Source organism: Diabrotica virgifera, chromosome 4 (genome assembly GCF_917563875.1).
Source record: "Diabrotica virgifera virgifera chromosome 4, PGI_DIABVI_V3a".
Classification (NCBI taxonomy): Eukaryota; Metazoa; Arthropoda; class Insecta; order Coleoptera; family Chrysomelidae; genus Diabrotica; species Diabrotica virgifera.
Genome location: NC_065446.1, coordinates 117,159,007 through 117,177,580, shown reverse-complemented (window position 1 = coordinate 117,177,580; position 18,574 = coordinate 117,159,007). Strand labels below are relative to the sequence as shown.

Sequence of the window (18,574 nt, the reverse complement as noted above, 5' to 3'; positions counted from 1 at the left end):
GAATCAATGGACAGTGGAAAGGGCAATACAAGGTAATGATACAGCGAAATACCAACAAAATAAGTTGCTTGTGCTGGGCGTCGAAGTAATAAAAAAGCGAATTAAAAGAGGATCCTCAAAAATGAAATGGTGGATGTTGAAAAAATGAGAAAGAAGATCTACTCACAGTGGCGTAACAAACTCCGTCGGGGCCCTTCCGCAGAATTGGAAATGGGGCCCCCTTAAAAAATTACTAAATGTGACTTGTGTAACACAAACTTATATTATGTGTTATAGTCCAATAAATGAACGTGAAATACGGCGATACCGTGTAATTTTCAATGTCACCACCGAAGTGGTCAAGTCAATACTTTTCGAGTTATTTGCAAGTGAAAATGTTTATTGTTCAATAAACAAAACACCTTTACAGACGGTCTTTCGTAAATAGCATTCGTAAATAACTCAAAAAGTAAGTATTTGCTCGAAAAAAAAATATACTTACTTATAGTCGATTCGCTAATCTGAGACAACTGTCTACACTACCACTAACAAAAATATGGCTTATAAAAAATGAAAAAATTGAAGTTTATCGACCAGTAAAAGTAAAGTTGTAGGTCATCAAAAATTGTTCTTATTCTTCAAATTCCAATTCGAATATTTCAACGTGAAATAACCAAAAATTGAAGCACTTTTCGGGGAAAACTCATGAAAATTTTTTAAAGTGTTTACAAAAAGCTTTATTTTAATTTTTGATAAAAGTTTCTAGCATCAAAACTAAGCAAGTTACGCTCCAAATAAAGTTAACCCCTTTTTTTTTGGTAAAAAAAATCGTGAAAATCTCCCCCTATTTAGCACCCCAAATGAAACTAATCATTACCGCTTTACAAATTACTTAGCTTTGTTTTTATAATAACATGCAAGTTTTACCGATTCAAAGTATTTATTTTGGAAAGGGTTCTAGTTGAAAGGGCTTGAACGAATCACTAATCACAAGTACATATATATGCAAATTTTGAACAGCCATATCTTAACCAATTTTTGTCTTACAGAAAAATAAAATATATCCAAAATATTTATAAAAGCACAACGTATATTTCTTTACTCTTTGAGATTTTTCGTATCACTAATACTTTTTAAGTTATTTGAAAAAAGGACATTTGCCCAAAATAAAAAACTGTTTTTACTATAAAACCAATTTTTTTCAAAAATAAGAACTTTGAACCTCTCAAACTTACAGATGATTTTAAACAATACATACCTATATAAAGTAAATGGTAAATCGCTAACGAGTGCTTTTTAGGGTGCTAAAAATGGGAGATTTTCACAATTTTTTACCAAAAAAAGGGGCCAACTTTATTTTGAGAGTAACTCACTTAAGATGCTAGAAACTTTTATTAAAAATTAAAATAAAACTTTTTTTAAACATTTAAAAATAGTTTTAATGAGTTTTTCCCGAAAAGTGCTTCATTTTTTGGTTATTTCACGTTGACATATTCGATTTGGAATTGGACGAATAAGAACAATTTTTCATGAGCTACAACTTTGCTTTTACTTCGTCGATAGACTTCATGAGTACACCATTTTTTTTTGTTTTTTTATAAGCTACAATTTTACTAAATATATTTTCTTGATAATGTTTCGATAATATTTAATTAGATAAAATACTTATTTTTTGAGTTATTTCCGAAAAAGCGCCCGAAAACGTGTTTTTTTTTTTTGTTGAAAAATAAACAATTTCACTCGCAAATAACTCGAAAAGTATTGACTTAGATAAGGAAACTCGATAGAACAAAAGTTGCTTATAATCAGTCAATTTATCCATTTCCGGACTTATTTTAAACGTATGTTTTTCACCCACGAGAAGGGGTGACTTTCACCAACCAAGTAAAAGCAACCAGCGGCAAAAGTCCAACTTTGAAGTGGAGGGTAAGTAGAACCTAAATCCAAATTGACCAGCAAATCCGTCGTGACGCTGATAATTACACTCAAAAACGGTCATTTACTGGGCTATTAGTGTATTAATGCACTGTTTATGATTACTTACATTTTTCATCTTTAGTGGTATATAGTAAAATAGAACAATATGAGATGAATAACTTAGTGCACTACTATCAGCGAATATAAATAAATCTACAATTTTATTAATACATAACATTTATATCTATCTGATGGGCAGTATTTTCAATACTACACTGCTTAAACAATGATGCGTATGAATGCGTAAAATAATATAACAATAACAAATTTTTCCATATATTAGACGACAAGATGGGGCCCCTGACGTATTGGGGCCCCCCCGCAAGCTTCATGCTGCGGGGGCTTCTGTTACGCCTCTGTCTACTCAGGACAAAAATAGTAGAACCAAGCTGAAAATGCTAGAGTTATCCTAACGAAAACTTTGTTTATTTACGTATACGCCAGTCAATGAGACCAAGAACAGGATATTACCTCCGAATTCTATCCTACTGCATGGATTTTAATGAAATCTTGGAAATACCCTCTACTTATCTCTTAATTAAAAGTCTACCCTATATGTCATGGCGCTTTTATCTTGGGGGCGGTTACCACCCCTTCTCGTGGGTGGAAATATTTTTGATTAAAATTGACAACCTAATTCTAAGCAAAAACTGTTCTGTAATTTCTTTTTGAAAACTCAATACTTTTTGAGTTATTCGTGGTTGAAAATTGGCCATTTTCATTGAAACATAACACCTTTTCAACCGGTTTTTTGCGACTACTTTAAAAACTATGTATCTAACTAAAAAAGACGATATACAATCATTGTTGTAGCTTATAAAAAACAAAGAGGTTCGTTCCTTCATAAGTCTTCTAGTTATAATACAAAAGAGATATGGTAGGTGAAAAAATCTGTTTTTTTGGTGCATGCTCAAATCGGTGTATTCAACTTGAAATAACAGAGAAACGGTCGATTTTAGGTGTATACACTAAGCGAGATATGTGTATGACTATGTGCGAGACTAATGTATTTTTAAGAAAAAATGAGATGTATATTTAACCCCTCATCAACCAGAATTTAAATGCATCGTTTTCCTTCTACAATACCTTTTATTATAGTGTTATTTCTATGTCCAAAAAATGGGACAGGTTTAAAATGAATGGTTTTTGAAAAAAAAATAAGATCAAAATTATAGGGCGTATTTTTAAATTTTCTTAAAAATCTTCCTTTTTCTCCATGTAACTTGAAAATGATAAGAGATACAGTAATGAAAAATAAAAGTTAAATTTTTATCCAAAAAAAACCTTACATTTTTGTATGGTATTTTTTTAATATTTCTTATCATTTTCGAGTTACATAGAGAAAAATTAAGATTTTTAAGAAAATTTAAAAATGCACTCTACAATTTGATCTTATTTTTTTCAAAAACCATTCATTTTAAACCTGTCTAACTTTTTGAACATAGAAATACCACTATAATAAAAGGTATTGTAGAAAGAAAACGATGAATTTAAATTCTGGTGGATGAGGGGTTAAATATACTTCTCATTTTTTCTTAAAATGCATCAGCCATCAATTTTTTTTGCAACATATCTCGCTTAGTTTAGCCGTAACCAGGATAATCCTAAGGGGAAGAGGGGTTACAACTACTGGAAGGTCTCCGAGGGGTATGGTGTTAAGCGTATAGAGCAGGGGTGGGCAAACTTTTTTTAGTAAGGGCCACAAAATGTTTTTGGTCTATTACCGAGGGCCGGAATATTTTTTGTTACCTTAGCATGTTCGAATTTTTAACTCTTTACTAATTTTGTTTAAAGGGGGAGGGGATATAGTTTGAAATCAACATTTCAAGCACATTTTTGTGAATTTTGTTTGAAACTATGGTAGAATTATTTTATTTTTAAGTTAAATAAACATATTCGGTACAATTCAAAGAATATTCAAAAAAATCTTAGACTAAATATTGAAAAATAAGTTAACGGTGACACATTTTTACAGACATCTCAAAAAAAAAGAATTTTGCAGTAGACATCAACAAAAAATTCAAAAATATTTTATTAGCTTATGAGTTTGTCGAGGTAACGCTGTCAAGTTTTTTTTTTAGTTTTAATGATTGTTGAGTTTTTGATATCACTCAGAAGTCAAAATAAGAAAATTTTTTGTAAAACAAACTTATTTATTATTCTTAAAGAAAAAATATCTCGACAGCATTACCTCACGAAATGTCTAAAAAAATCTATAAAAAATTTCAGGTGGATTTATCAAGTATCTTTTGAGTTACAACCCGTGAACCGCCTTTGAAAAAAGCAGTTTTGAGAAAAACGCGTTTAAAGTTTTGACATTTTTTATTTTCAATTTCTTTTTTGTCTGTCAAATCGTAAAGTGATGAACATCTAAATATGTTTTTGAATCGTTTTGTATGTTTTTATTCGTGGAAATCGAAACTCAAATAAATTTTTAATTTCAAACTTAAATTGTGGTTTATTTTCTGGTTGAATGTAAACTGGTACCGAATCAATTTGAATTGCAAAAAGGTTTTTTGGAGGTGGTAATGAAAAATATATCTTTAAAATCTTTGAAACAATTTTCAAATTCCAAAGTTTATCTTCATAAGTTTTAAACTTATTTTATGGTACATTATTTAATGATTTTAATGAGGGAAATAATTGAACGAATTCTTCCTTTTTTGTATGATCAATTAATAGTTTGAGTTTCATTTTAAAAGTTTCATTTGAGTTGAAAACTTATAAATAAATTTAGCAAATTGGTCGCAGTTTTATATTTCTAAAAATAAAGTAACTTTTTCCCCTAATTCACAGCATATTTTAAGAACCTTTTTCAGTGGCGTAGCGTGAGTGTCGGCCGCCCGGGGCGGAAGACAATTTTGCCGCCCTCTTATTAGGTATTTTAATTTATTGTATACTATACATTACATACATTAATTATAGAGAACTTTTCGGCGAGAACAGTTATCATTATTTTGCATTATACAGGTTGGATTTTAAATAAAAAAGTTTATCTAAGTTTTACAATCACGTTTATTAATACAAAAATTCTTTTACTTTAACTAATTAGATACATTGATATAACTTAGGTATTACCGGTACCTGTCACTTAAGATTAGGTACACCTTGACGATCGACAAAATTAAATAAAATCAATTTTTAATACTGGAACGATACTAGTCCTGTCGCCAGGGGGGTACAACGGCCTCGTTAATTCAGATGGACTTACCCAAGTTTTTTTTATGTATTTTGACCCATAGAACACGAATTTTTTGGGTAACAGTTGATCCGGATGTCGATAAGATTGTTATAGACCAAGAACTTGAGGAATCAAATAACAGCGATTTTTGGCAAAACAAAACAATATTTTGTATTTTTTGGGTCATTTTAAGCAAAAAATATTTCTACAAGTTTTTTAGTAGGATGCACAGTTTTCGAGATAAACGCGGTTGAACTTTCAAAAAATCGAAAAACTGCAATTTTTAAACCCGAATAACTTTTGATTAAAAAATAAAATAGCAATTCTGCTTAGCGCCTTTGAAAGTTCAAGTCAAATTATGTCGGTTTTGATTATTTGCATTGCTAAAAATTTATTGTGTTATTGTTAAACAAAGCTACAAACAACTAGTGCGTGAGTGATGTTTCTATGATTTCTCATTTAAAATCGAACGAGTAGGTAGAATAGGTACTAGTGCAATCAAGACTATTTCTACGTTACATGCGTTAAAACGCATGTAAAAGCACGGGAAACCCTACGTGTTTATAGCTTTGTTAAACAATAAAAAAATAAATTTTTACCAATGCAAATAATCAAAACCGATATAATTTGACTTAAACTTTCAAATGCGGTAAGCAGACTTGCTATTTTATTTTTTAATCAAAAGTTATTCGGGTTCAAAAATTGCAATTTTTCGATTTTTTTAAAGTTCAACCGTGTTTATCTCGAAAACTGTGCATCCTACGAAAAAACTTGTAGAAATATTTTTTACTTAAAATTGCCCAAAAAATACAAAATATTGTTTTGTTTTGCCAAAAATCGCTGTTATTTGATTCCTCAAGTTCTTGGTCTATAACAATCTTATCGACATCCGGATCAACTGTTACCCAAAAAATTCGTGTTCTACGGGTCAAAATACATAAAAAAAACTTGAGTAAGTCCATCTGAATTAACGAGGCCGTTGTACCCCCCCTGGCGACAGGACTATACTATAATGTTATATTTTTATTTTTATTGAAAAGTAATATGAGTATTTGTTAGAATTAAAAACAAAACTTGCTTCTTCAATGAACAATTTATACGTCTACTTTTTTTTAAGAGCAAAGTCTTTTATTGCACCGTCAATGTCTATCCCATCACACACCTCTTGCTCAATAGACAAAATAGCCAAATTAGTTAGTCTGAGCGTGTGCTCACTACGGAGACCAAAGGACTGTATCCTCGCTCCGACCCTCGCTCCCCGGTATTTATATTCGTGAATTCTCGCATTTAAAATAATGTATTTATTTTACATAGCGATCGATAACATAGTTTTGATCGCTATGTAAAATAAATACATTATTTTAAATGCGAGAATTCACGAATATAAATACCAGGGAGCAAGGGTCGGAGCGATAATACAATCCATTGCTCTCCGTAGGTAGTGAGCAAACCCTTAGAGTACTCATTGTCGATCTTAAATAATTTTTAATCAATTTCAATTTTGAAAAACTCCTCTCACAGCTGGCATTGCTTATAGCAACTGTGAAAAATATTCGGAACATTATTAAAATATTCGGCAGAGTATCTTCCAGCTTGGATTTAACAATAAATTTAAATAATTCAAGCGAGTCTGCATTAATCAATTTCGTTGCCTATAGCAGCAACGAAAGCCCGCAGTCGAAGTTGTTCAAGCTTGAAACCCTGCTCGTCAATTTCTTCAGATGCGTAGTCTAGATTACATTCAGTGTTGTCTGGATCTAATAATATAGCCGGCCGGCGTTAGATGAACAAACTTATCCGTTAAATTATGTTGCTGTTAAAAAGGCTCACGAATTTCTAAAATAACTCTATCTCTATCTAACGAAGAAAACAGCTTTCGTCTCAACTCATTTTCACAAGACAAGTTAGCACCTCTAGTTCTGTCATCAAAAATATTCTTTCTTGTTATGCGCCTCCGAGGTTTTATGGAAACTCCAAGTTCTTCACACATATTTTTGCATAACCTACCTACAGCGCCATTTGCTCATTCCTCTCTTTTCTCTGTCAATATCATCTGCAATGTATTTACTTTCTGAGCGCACAATCTTATGTCAAGTCCCCTTGTTTGTAAATATTTTTGTGCATCATTCACTTTATGTAGCATCGGTTGCCACAGGCCCAAAAAACAAAGAAAGGAAAATGACTGCATCGAAACTAGTGAAGCACCTGCATCTCTCCTAGTGTTTAAGCTTTCACCTGCCTCTGTCAGTTTTTCCAAAGTGACGAGAATGTCTTTGTCATAATACCATGTCACATTTACGGCATCGCCTCTTGCACTCCACCGCGTGTCTTGAATCCTTCTTTTGCCTTTAGCTGCTATCAGAACTTCCCACGATGTGTCGATGAGGAAAAAAAGAATAGCAAAGTTCTAAAGCGCCGAAAAAAGTTGTGGTGATTGTTAGTCATAAACGGGGAATTTCGACAAGTCAGTATAGACGTTCTTGCCAGTCTCTACAAAATATCATTCAAAGAAAAGGAATTCATCGAATTCGTCACAAAATAAGTAATAATGAAAAATTCCGTGCTCCTTTCGATCGGTCCGAATTTGTAGTTGCGATAAAAATATAAAATGGTTCAAATATTTACAAAATATTTTTATTATTTATTGTTAAATTTTGCCGCCCCTAAAAAGTGCCGCCCGGGGCGGCTCGCCCCTGCCGCCCCCACTACGCTACGCCACTGACCTTTTTTAAACTTAACCATTGAATATGATTATGGTATAAAACATCAGTATGTTCTGTTTCTATAACTCTTCCAAAAATGCTATGAATGCACGATGATTTATTCCTCTTGAACGAATAAAACCAAAAATATTAGTTATAATTGAAATGACGATGTTTACTTGCAAAACATTTTTGCACAATACCTGCTGATGGATTATGCAGTGACAAAATAATAAATCATGTTGTGGAGACTCTTCATGAACGTAATCTTTAAGTTTACAATATTTGCTCCTCTTTTTGGAGCTCCATCAGGTGTTTACTAGGTGATTACGAGTTAGTTTAAAAATTTCCAAACAGTTTCTGACTAGGTACTACAAAAATATCATTTCCATCTGTTGAAATTTCATGGATTTCATTGAGAGAGCCGACAAAACTGTGCCGGAAACTCAAATAATTGCCCGCGTTATTTTGAAAATTTGCGCAAAAATCACCCGCTGCGAAATAGCTGTATTATCTATATTTATTTATTATGTATTAGCAATAATTACAAAAATGTTTAAATGAAAATAATTTACTTTTTTTCGCGGGCCGCAAAAAAATGTCTAAAGGGCCGCACTTTGCCCACCCCTGGTATAGAGGTCAAAGAACATCCCAATAATCGGGGGGGGGGTTATAACCCCCAAACCCCCCCTGGTTACGCCTATGCAGGGACGGCAACGCACGAACGAACGAACAGACTTTGCGAATTTATAAACGAAAATAAAAATTTTCGTTGAAAACGTCTGAACACGTCTCAAATGGACATAATTTGCACAATAACGTAAAAACAATAGCAGAAACAAGGCTACAGGTGACGTAATTTACAAAAGCGACCGAATTCGGTAACAGCAGGTGCTCCCTCCAACTCGTTCCTTCAGTAATTAGTGTAATGGAATTTCCGAGAGCAATAAATTATCAAATTCTATTTTTTAGCACAAGTTCATTGACATATTTCCTTAAATAAAACACCACCGGAAGTGAAGTTACAAGACGATCAATGCCTTTGCGTGACAGACACAAGAAGGGCTTTCACCTGCCGCGAATGAGTCCCCGATTTTAAGTAAATAATTTACTAGTGGTGGAAGAAGTAGGATAAATAGCTTTTGTACCCGGTGAAGTTAAATCAACTTATACGAGGATAGATTGCTATAAAAATAGCCTTTGATAGATGGCGTTACTTGATATCGAATTGCTCTCGGTTTTGACATTTGCCATTCATGACATGACGTCTGTCAAAATTTTAAGCCAAAAAACTATTAGCATTGTATAACTAGACCAATAAAATGCTATTAGTTAAACAATGTAGATAAACAATTAGTAGATAAACAATTAGTAGATAAACAATGCTATTAGTTTGGTTTTTACAGCCGTCAAAAGCAAACAACTTTTTAAATGGAAAAAATAAAGTATCGTTCGGTGATTAAGTTCCTCCTCAAAAAGGGGAAAACGAATGTGCAAACCAAAGCCGACCTGGACCAAGGGTGGATCCAGAGAGGGGACCATGTCTCACCTCCCGAGAACTTAAAAAAATATAAATTTAATTAAGTATTTGCTATTTGCAGTTCAAATGTTCAGTTCAAATATACACTCACCGGCACAAAATTCCGCCACCCAAAATTTTTTATTAAGTTTGACAATCTATAACTTTATTATTTGTACTCCAATTTTAAAGATTCTTGCATCAGTTTGTAGGTACATGTATTGATATCGTTTTTTATTATTCCGGTAACAAAAAATGTTTGCTTAGATGGCATTATGCGGGGGTGAATGGAAGCGCCCATACAGCACAGGTCATCTTTAAGATATCTTATTTACAACCAAATATGGTCTTAATGTCTTAGGTCTCAATTAAGACTTTTAAAAGATATCTTTAAAACGCCAAATTTAAGATATCTTTAAAACGCCAAATTTAAGATATCTTTTAGACATCATATTTAAGACATTTTTTCTTAAAATACGTTATGTTATAATTACGAATTTAAAAGTTAGGTTAGGTTAGTAAAATATTTAAGACAAGAGCTGGTAGCAAAAAGACAAACTCCAAACAAAAGCTTTTTCACATCAATGACTTCAGTGGTATTTCCCATATTATGGTTTTATTTGAGGGATATTTAGAAGACTACAGATTTTAATAATGCAGTAAGTTCAGATTTAGATTGTTATATTATTAAAGTTAAAGTTAACGTTGTCATCAAGAGTAAATGCATGTCTCCTAATTCAACAGCTTACCTTAACAATATGCTCTTAAAAATATATTTTTTAGGTAGGTATCGGAGCTTGTTAAAGTAGGAGGAGCAAAAGCCTATGATTTTGTATAAATAGTTGGAAAATTAATTATTAGCAATGAGCAAGCTTTAAGTACAGTTGGCTGGGACAAAAAGGCAAACACAAAAGTTTTGTGATACTAGAATTGCAAATCTGATAATTGGTAAAGCTTATTCTACATGTACATGTAAAATTTTAATAGCAATAAACGTATTTTTAGAAACTAATTATTTTTATTAAAAGTTCATTTAAAATATTTCATAAAAAATTAAAAAGAAAGATATCCTAAACACCTTAATAATATACAAAAAAAGACATCTTTAAGATGTAAGGATTTGTAACATCCGTACATCTTTAAGACGTCGTAAAGATATCTTTCCGGAAATACCAGACATCTTTAAGACGTCTAAAACGTCTTTAGTGAGTTATCTTTTAGATTTCTTTAAGATGTCTTTGTGCTATCTGGGCGTTGTATTTTCTCTTAACTTTAAAAAATTCTGTGGAAAAATTTTGAGGGCTGATTTTGTTTTATACTCCTTTGTATTATCCTGGAAGTATCACTAAGGTTTTCTTTTTTGAATTATCCAAATATCTCTTTTCTTGTAAGAGCTGTAAATAAAAACACTGCTTTGAAGGTTTTTTTAATTAAAAATATCAAACTCACTAAAATTAACAAAACAAAATTAACAACAAAACCAAACAATTCAATAGCGGGTATGTCCACCTCTTGCAGCAACGACTGCTCGCAATCTGTTTGGCATCGAATAAAGATGTGTTATCCTTGCCTCGGGAATAGCCCGATATTCCTCTACCAGGGCCATAACTGGACCAAATTTTCTGGAGGCCTATAATGACGGCGAATAGCTTTTTTAATTCATCCCATAAATACTCAATAGGATTGAGATCTGGGCTGCATGCGGGCCATTCTAATCTTATCAATCCAACCTCTATTTTATGAGTCAATCAGTGTTTTTATTTACAAAAAAATGGTACAGCTCTTACAAGAAAAGAGATATACGGATAATTCAAAAAAAAATTTAGTGATGCCTCCGGGATAATATGACAGGACTATAAAACAAAACCAGCACTTCCATTTTTCCACAGAATGTTTTAAAGTTATGAGGAAATACAACACTTCCATTCACCCCGTATAATGCAATGCAAGCAAAATTTTTGTGTTAACGAAATAATACCAAACGATACCAATACATGTACCTACAAACTGGTACAAGAATCTTAAAAATCGGAGTACAAATAATAAAGTTATAAATTATCAAACTTAATCAAAAATTTTGGGTGGCGGAATTTTGTGCCGGTGAGTGTAGTTTCAAACACATATCCCGCTTGCCACATTCATAATGAATCAGGTTCAAAGTGCAAAATATTGCGACGACATTGATTTATCTTATTCTATTCACAGCAGCTTGAAATATATCAGTTGACGTTAAACCAGAGTCCACTTCCAGACAGAATATACGTCTAAGTCCAGGGCCTCTCTTGTTCTCAATTTTGCCTTGTAGAATCAACTGTAGAAGTCGGTATTTACTATTACGCATAATGTGGTCTAAGTAAGTCAATTTTGTGTTCTTTACAGTTTTAATAATTTTTTGTCTTTTCTTAGCCTCTGGAGAATAGTTATGTTGTATGGTGTATACATACAGGGTGATTGATTAGTAGGGTAAAGCTCAATAGCTCCGCTATTGTAATAGATAGCAATAAAAGTTAATAACAAAAATTTTAGCCACCTTTGAGCTTCACATTACAAAATTAGTTAGAATGTTACAGGGTGTTCGATAACACAGTGGCAGACCTAACTTATGTTTTTTAAATGGAACACCCTATATTTTATTTTATATGCGAAATCCTGTTAACTTCTCCATCACAAAAATATAAAGGTTTGTAATGTTATACAGGGTATTAAATTCAACGACTTGGTCAACATATCAGCCACCATTTCATTCGTCGACATATATTTTAATTTAATATCATTGTTAGCTACTTTTTCACGAATAAAATGATACTTGACATGAATATGTTTATAGTTCTCTTATGGTATACTTGATTTTCCGATAACTTTATGGCACTTTGATTATCATTAAATATAACCATCGGAAAACCTTCAAACAAAAACTTACAATTCACATTGTTTTCAAATATTTCTCTACATAAATACGTTAAATATAACGATTCTTTTGCTGCCTCAGTTATGCCAATATATTCAGCTTCAGTTGAACTTAAAGCCACGATTCTTTGCTTTTGACATTCCCATGAAGTAGGACCACTAGCCAATGAAAAAATAAATCCATAAAACGACTTTCTATCTGAATTGTTATTGGCTCAATCTGAGTCAACAAAGCCACTTAAAGAAACATTCGACTTTCTGTAATTAATTCCTACAGTTCTTGTACCTTTTAGGTATCTTAAACCACGCTCTGCTACCATGAATTTAAAATAATGTTTGTTTTGTTACGGTCTAATGTTTAGCTTATCTACTTTTCATATTGAGGGAGAGTGTTAGAATATACAATATTGAAAGTGGATATTGCTCTATAGTTGCCACTTTATGTATTTGACAGTATTGACAATTGAAGTAATGTAATGTCAATGTCAAGAAAATATAATGCCAGTTATACAAGTTATGTTCAAGTAAAATGTTTTTAATTTAATCGTTGATGGTCATTTAGTTAGCTAGTTAGCTCACCTAACTCATTTTATAACAGTTAGATTAGGAAAACGTCCCATGTATTTCGTCGGACAGAACATCCAACTGATTTGATATCCTTTCATTAAACTCTCATGCAAAAATCAGACTGCCATTACTAGCCAACATGATTCCTGTCATTTGACATGATCTGGTGTTCCACTCAGTAAAATGCCCAGTTGGTGATAAACACCAGTCTGATTTTTGCATGAGAGTTTAATGAAATGGTAACAAATCCATTGGAAGTAACGTCCGACAAAATACAAGGAACGTTTTCGTAGTCTGACCTTCAAAATTGTTAACCTTTTCCACAATTAAAACTTCCCCTGTTTCAGTGTTCCCATAAATCAAAGTTTGTCAGACTAGACACCGTTAAGCTATTAACAAATTTTCAGCTTGCTAATAATCTACTTTTTTTTGGTACGCGGGATCCAGGTCTAAAAGTAACGTCGAATTCAGAGCAATTTTTATTCATATACGCGTTACGGTTACAATGTATCTCCTGCACATTTCTTTAAATACTAGTACCTATGTTGAAACAACTAAAGTGTTAAAAGGGGGGGCGGCAAATATTAAGTTGCACACGGGCGGCCAACACTTTAGCGGCGACCCTGATCTTAAGAATGTGTTTTTTGACCCTAACCCGAGAAACAAATAAAACAAAAATTATAAAAAAAAATTATAATGAATAAAAAACAAATACATAAATACATATTTTTATTTTTATTTATTTATAAGTACAGATATAATTACCCGTATACAGTGCGTCCATAAAGTAACGCATAAATTCATTATTAGCTAAATAAACAACATTATTAGAAATTACCGAAACAGGTCGATTTTGATTTTAATTTATGAGTTTTTGGCATATATATCATACTAGTGACGTCATCCATCTTGATGTAATGACGTAATCGATAATTTTTTCAATTAGAATAAGGGTTGTGTGATAGCTCATGTATAAGGCAATTCAATTCTTTATTCAGTAATATAAACCTTAACATAATTATTTATACAGGGTATCCAAAATAAATTTTTTAATTAAATTAATTGACACAAAAAGAAAACTGTGCGTAGTTTATTTAATTCAAAATACATTTTAGTGCTGTCAGAAAACAGAAATAAAATGTTTATTTCAAATATAAACATTACTTTTTGGTTAAATTCAATGTTTAAGCTGCCACCCACCTTGCCTCTCGACATTTTGAACATTTAATTTAAGCAAAAAGCAATGTTTTTTGCGAAATAAACATTTTATTTCTGTTTTATGACAGCAGTAAAATGTATTTTGAATTAAATAAATTACGCACATTCGTCTTTTTGTGTCAATTAATTTAATATAAAAAAAATTTGGCACCCTGTATAAATAATTATGTTAATGTTTCTATTATTGAATAGAGAATTAAATTGCCTTTCAAATGAGCTAGCACACGACCCCTGAGACGGATGACGTCACTAGTATGATATATATGCCAAAAAATCATAAATTAAAATCAAAAATCGACCTATTTCAATAATTTCTAATAATGTTGTTTATTTAGCTAATATTGAATTTATGCGATACTTTATGGACGCACTGTATACTAGTAATTATATCTGTACTTATAAATAAATAAAAATAAAATATATTTATTTCTTTTTTATTCATTGGCGTTTTTTTTATAATTTTCGTTTTATTTGTTTCTCGGGTTAGGGTCAAAAAACACATTCCTAAGTATGCTAGGAAATATTTCTATAGGAATTTCTATAAAAAAATAAAAGTAAAGCAACAAAATGTATAGTCGGTTCGCTAAACTCAGACACAAACTGGCTAATGATTTTAGTAGGTAGTTTTTTCGTTTTTTGCCAATTTTGCCAAAATTGGCCAAATTACTAACTATTTAGTAATTATTAACTATTTAGTAATTATTTTTTTGCCAATTTTAACAAATTGGCAAAATTACTTGCTTAAATCACTAGCCAGTTGTGTCTGAGTTTAGCGAACAGACTATACCTATGTATCTATAAAAATAATATTGTAGGACTTATGTTGTAAAATAAGAAATTTATGACTATGAATCTGCAATCAATCACAAACAAGTCTGGCTAATTGGCTATGCCAAAGACATTTTTCAGAAAAATAAGGCATGTCTATTTCTCTTTTTCAAGCAATTAATTAAAATATAAATATACAATACTTACAATAATATTAATTGCAATAAAAACTTAGACACCATAATTTAATAGATGTCTTATAATTTAATACGTACCGAAATCAATTAGGGTTTGTAGCGACTGTAAATAGATATCAAAAGCTAACCGATTTCAGCACTCTGGTGCCGTAGTATAGTATATGTAAATATGCGAACGGGTATGGGAAGTAAACGGAACGTATAGTGAGAATTGAATTTTAATGGGAGGTGTATGGAACGGATATGGAAATTAAACAGAATCATTGGTTGCGTTCATCAAACAGAGAGCTTGGAATCGGATTGCAATCGGATTGGAAGCTCTTTTACTAGTGAACGGTGCGCTGAATTAATCGGATTGGAAGCGCTCGCCATTTTATTCAGCCTTAAATTTGTTATTGTGCTGTGATAGCTGAATCCCGCCAACTTTAAAATTAAGTTCAAAGTAAAATGGACAATTTAATTAAAATTGAATATAAATACAATATTTATTGTATGTAATTTATTGTAAATATTTGTAGTTCTTATTTATATGTATCCTATATATAGTTAATATCTAAATTAAGTTAGAACTATTTGTGTTTTTTTATTTATATAGTTACTAGAAATATTAACACAATATGTGTATAGTAGGTACCTAACCCATTTATTTTCCAACAATCCAGTTTTTGATTGATTCACAAATCTTATAAAAATTGGTATTGATTGCATACCAACTATTTGTAATTAATATTTATCTACAATAAAATTAAATTTAATATAGGTAGGTAGGTACCTATACAATAATACTCCATATTAGTTATTTTCAATAATATTTCCAATTTTTTATTCTTCTTCACCCACCGTTATATTATTAATTTCTTTATTTAGCATACCTACTCAATATTGCATTTATCCAGAACATTATTGCCTTCTATATTATAAAATTGTGTAAAACACAATGTTCGTTAATCGAATATTTTCTGTATCAAATTTTAATCCTCTAAATTTGCATTTTATTAGTTCAAACCTTTCTACAGCTGACCGAATCTTTAATTTATTATCAAAATTTTCTTGTTCTTGTAGTAAACGTTTATTATTCTGGTAAGATTTCATTAAGTTAAGTATCTAGATATGCCGAATTTTGAATGAGATATATATTCGCTGGTAAAATGGAATCTGCTCGAGTTAAATAGTTAATAGGCCTGGATCCTGCATACCAAAAGAAAGTTTATTAATAGCAAGCTGAAAATTTATTATTAGCTTAACGGTGTCTAGTCGGACAAACTTTGATGTTTTAATTTAAAACAAACACTGGAACGGGAAGTTTTAATTGTTGAACAGGTTACAGGTTTCGAACGCCAGACTACAAAAACGTCTCATGTATTGTGTCGGACAGAACTTCCAATTGATTTGCTACTCTTTCATTAGCATGCAAAATCAGACTGCTATTTATCACCAATATAATTCCTATCCTCTGACATGTTCTACGTGTCGGAATTATTAAAATGCCCAACATAGAGAGAGAGAGACATACTTTATTGATACAATGTACTAAAAGGCCATCGACCAAAGTCTTTCAGCCAACTGCCCAACATATTTTTCGGACAAAAATTTTTTCATATATTATAATATACAAAGTTTGCTATTGAATAAACTTAAAAACAACCTGCTAGTTTTCACAATCATAAACTTGTCAGGATGGCACGTTCCACAATTAAGGCTTCCCCTGTTCCAGTGTTTCTATACATCAAAGTGTGTCCAACTAGACACCGTTAAGCTATTAACAAATTTGAGCTTGCTATTAATCAACTTTTTTTTGGTATGCGGGATCCAGGCCTAGGTACGAAATTTTTAAAAGTAGACGTTTCAAAAAAAATTTAATTATACAGTTTAAACAGCTTTTTCAAAACTATTTACAATCATATTATTTGTTGTCATTTCATGGAATTAGGCATAATCCAAATTTAATATAAGTACTATGAAAAAAGAACTAGAGGGAGATATAATCTATTTTTTAATAAGATTCTTTGATCACAACCAACTAACTCTTGAGATAAACTGGGAATGCAGTAGACATCCCTTTATGATGCTCATACAGAAGCACATTTCCAAGCAATCTTACATTACAAAGTTGTTGCTGGCATCCTATAAAGGGAAAAAATAATTATTTTGCATGGTTACGTTATCTTGAAGCTGTATTCGATAAAAAATTCTGAAACGAGAAAGCTCACTTTAATACTTATCCGGGCAAGACATTTTACTTCCATATAAAAGACATGGCGTTTCGGGCCTATTGAGCCCCACTTGCCCGGATAAGGGTTAAAACAGTAAAAGAAAACGCAGCAGCATAAGGTACTGTTAGTTGGGAGCACTCTGAAGACCACCATGTGTTCGTTGTTCTCTGATAATACCATCAATACAGATAGAATTATTTCTACGAGTATGGCTATGTCAAACGAAATAAGGATTGAGAGACCTTTTAGACGCTCTCAGTGAAACAAATGCAATTTTAGAGCCACAACCAAATACTAGGAACGCTAAGGAAGAAATTCCTCTTATTAAAAAAAGAATGGAGGGACAATTCTTGTTAACAAATTCTGCTTAACAATGGAGGAGGAAGATATATGAAAGGTTGTGTTACAATACATTTAGTTTTTATCTAAGCATGAAAATAAATATTATAACCACATTTGTACTACATTTATTTTCAAACAAACCAGTTTTTTATTGATTCACAAAAAATTTTTATTGGTTACGATTTACAATTAACCCATTCGCAGATACGACTATATATGCATGTACTTACAAAGGGAAATTACTGTCTGCCTATGAAAATGTGTCCACAAATGTGTTAATATAATATTTACAATAAAATTATGTTATAGAATATTTACAATAAAATTAAACTCAATATACACATTGATATTCAAGATTAGTTATTTTCAATTTTTTGTAATTATATATTATTTGGGTGAAAATCTTATGTCCAGAGCTCTTTGGCAAACCAAACGTATCCCCAGCAACAAATTATCTGGTTTACTTAGCATCCACATCATAAACATTAATTTTTTCCAATAGAATTATTCTGTTTTCAAATTGGTGGATATGACCAATACAATTAAATAGTTCCTGGAAATATAACAATATAATATACATGATGTTATTAATTTGTTATACAATTTTACCTGGAAAGTAGTTCTGGACATACGAAAATGTTCTCTAAATTGGATATTGAATTATGGTTTATATATATTTAATTTCATCTCATCCTTCTGGAATAATTTGAGGTAGGTACATCTGCTAAATGTATAACGGCATTTGCTAATTTCGTCCCCAAACAAAAGTTCTTCAAGAATATTATCCATTTTAGTTTTATTTAAAATAAAAACAAAACTGTCTAAATAGGTTTAGGTTATAAATTATATAAACAAAGAATAAAAACATAAACAAATGGAACACAGAACAATCTCAATCGAATGTCAAACGTCAGTCGTTCACTAGTAAAAAAACTGTCAGCGTTTCAGCGCAAATTAATCGGATTGCACTCGGATTATTCTGGTGAACGCGACCATTGATTAAA

General features: G+C 31.5%; 1 protein-coding gene and 2 long non-coding RNA genes across 3 annotated transcripts in view; 1 reads left to right on the top strand and 2 right to left on the bottom strand.

Annotated features, from left to right (window-relative positions):
- LOC114334179 (protein rhomboid-like) overlaps nucleotides 1-18,574 on the bottom strand; it is a 451,337-nt gene that overhangs the window by 360,008 nt on the left and 72,755 nt on the right. The gene's annotated exons all lie outside the window — the stretch shown is intronic.
- Nucleotides 9,661-10,366, top strand: LOC126883132 (uncharacterized). The gene is made up of 2 exons (XR_007697511.1): nucleotides 9,661-10,017; nucleotides 10,142-10,366. It is a non-coding gene; the product is annotated as an uncharacterized LOC126883132 (long non-coding RNA).
- Nucleotides 17,681-18,574, bottom strand: LOC126883131 (uncharacterized). Its single transcript, XR_007697510.1, has 2 exons — nucleotides 18,180-18,574; nucleotides 17,681-18,123 (listed from the first exon to the last, which is right to left on the bottom strand). It is a non-coding gene; the product is annotated as an uncharacterized LOC126883131 (long non-coding RNA).